We start from the raw sequence: 2458 nt of genomic DNA, 5'->3' as shown, positions 1-2458 counted from the left end.
TAAAACTGGTGACCCGCATCAGCTACGCGGTACCTTCCTGTAGTCCCTGGGGTCCTCGTCACCATCTGCCAGAAAAACACACAATGCACAAAACACTGCCGGCAACCAGCAGCACACCCCTCAATGCCAGACTCATCCACACATCCCCCTCCTTATAAGCACCATGGGCTCTCCACTCACCTGCTTCGCACAGATTCCAAAATAAGATGCTGCAGCAGTCATCGCTTTTAGCGCCTAGGAGGTGAAGAGAAATAACATTACTGTTGTGCTGGAGAACACAGACCAGGACAAATCAACGTGTTAACCCCAGACCCTTATTGCTGTCCCACCTACCTCTGACTCTACACCCCCGGGCAGGGCAGCTCCACCACAAATGCACCCCTGTGAAACCCAACACCACACACCACAATAGACACTGCGACTCAAACATCAGACAACACTCTCTGCAAGAAGAATGACTTCCAGACCAGAGGAGCTATTGGACCAGAAGACCTGCATGGCCACAGCCCTGACATCAAGAGGCTCTATGACCATTCCATAAGAGAGTCAAATTTAATGGCCCAGTACAAAAACCTCCTGTCAAAACAGACAGGATGTACACACAAGAAGCCTGGCTTCAAGACCTAGAGAAAGTAAGGATGCAGGGAAGAAATCCCAGTCCCTGAAAATGGATGGCTAGAGAACAGAGCCGCTCGCGCAGCCGGGAACGACAACAGAAAAATAGGACCATCCCAACATGTCCAAGATGCAGGTCAGATCCACGTTTTAAGACTGTTACGCAAGAAAAGAAAAGAAGCGCCCCTTGGGCACGATGCTGATGAGTGCAGGTATTCCAGACCCTACAGGGAGTGCCTGGGGCACCCACTGTGCCCCTTGAGTACAAAGAGCAATGAGGACAGCAAGACCTGAGGAAAGTTTAAGACATAGGAGACAAACCACATAAACTACACAACAGACACTACCCAGAACTGCCGTGCCTGGCACACGCTGGATTTGTGCTGAAAAGTAACCCACTGGCCTTACCCACCCAGAGTGGGCTGCTCTGGGACAGCCCCCTGCTCTGCTCTGACTTTAGAACGCCCCCCGCTTCAGCTCTTACCCCCGTCCCCACCTCTCAGCCCCTCCCCAGCCTGGGTCCCTCAACTTAGCTTGCAGAAAGCCAGGGGGGCTTTACTCTCCTGTTGACAAAAAAACCAACACATCAGCTATCTGGGACGTTACTACAGTCATCAGGTTCCTCTTCACCATCTGCAATTAAAAAAAAAAATCCATAACCAGCACCAGCAAGAAATATCACACAGGTCAGCGCCGACCTCTCCCACAACTCACCCTCCTCAAAACGGTGATGGCGTTCCGCTCACCTGATCCTTCCAGAGTCAGACGCTGTCACCATTGTCACTTCTGGCACCTGACATACCAAGAAATAAAAGTGGTGTCACACATGTGAGAAGTGACTGGCCCCATGCTTCTCTTCCCTACCGTCCCAGCTCACAAGTCACAGAATCACAGAATCTTCTAGGTTGGAAGGGACCTTAAAGATCATCTTGTCCAACCGTCAATAATAGTACTGATCAGATTCCAAAGGTGGCTCAGAAAGACCCTGCACAACTGCAAGGTAAATATTTGAGTTGCCATATCATACTGTACTATTAGACACCAATACAGCCCACAACAGCCTCACCTTCTCGGCCCGTCCACAGGCATGAGGCTTCGCTTCTCTGAGCCTGTGTGAGGTATCTGAAAAATACAAAGCAAAAGCCATGTGCTGAGATATGGCCCGAAACCTCAGCCGACCCCCAGCGAGTCCTGTACCCCGCTCCTTTACCTTGGCTGCTCGCCCGACTGCCCTCCGTGATTTTTGGCTGTCGCTTTGAGGCTTGCACACCCTCTGTAAAACAGAGCCAAGGGACACTTTGAACATCATCCAGAACACAACACCTAGAAAGAAGGGCTACTACTTATTGCTCACCTTGACTGGGTCACCTCCGGTGCCAATAGCCTGCTTCACTCATCACTTCATGTCTGAAAAGTTAAAACCCCACTATCAAGCCCTAATATAGTCCCGTAGCCGCCACCTGCATTTTCCCCTCACGCCATGCATCGACTCACCATCTAACCGTGCCCTGCTCGCTTTCTCCATTGCTCTTTGGTGTGTATCTTGTCCCTCTGCATCTGAAAAAACAATAGTAAACAAGTCACCCAGACGTTGATCAGCAGCTGAAAAATGCCAGGGGTCTGGGTTCCTTGCAGGAATACCATCTTCACTCCAGCTACAGCCTACCATTAAAAAACAAAACCAAAACCGGACCAAACATTAAGCCCCACACATATGAGCGTGAAAACCTTCAATCTGCTTAACAGCCAAACATCCCCTCCCAGAAGGGTCTGACCATCTCCAGTAAACACTACGGAAATGAACGCTCCTGCCCACAGCTACTTGATCTGAGTTGACTACACA

At 50.3% G+C, this 2458-nt stretch overlaps 1 long non-coding RNA gene across 1 annotated transcript; it reads right to left on the bottom strand.

The window, feature by feature from the left end:
* Positions 1–1109: 1109 nt before the first annotated feature.
* Positions 1110–2217, bottom strand: LOC106900501. Its single transcript, XR_001414172.1, has 6 exons — positions 2110–2217; positions 1970–2022; positions 1826–1888; positions 1682–1737; positions 1330–1408; positions 1110–1248 (listed from the first exon to the last, which is right to left on the bottom strand). It is a non-coding gene; the product is annotated as an uncharacterized LOC106900501 (long non-coding RNA).
* Positions 2218–2458: the final 241 nt, after the last annotated feature.

Source organism: Calidris pugnax, unplaced genomic scaffold, assembly GCF_001431845.1.
Source record: "Calidris pugnax isolate Ruff unplaced genomic scaffold, ASM143184v1 scaffold2180, whole genome shotgun sequence".
NCBI classification, from domain to species: domain Eukaryota; kingdom Metazoa; phylum Chordata; class Aves; order Charadriiformes; family Scolopacidae; genus Calidris; species Calidris pugnax.
This window is presented reverse-complemented; position numbering and strand designations above follow the sequence as displayed.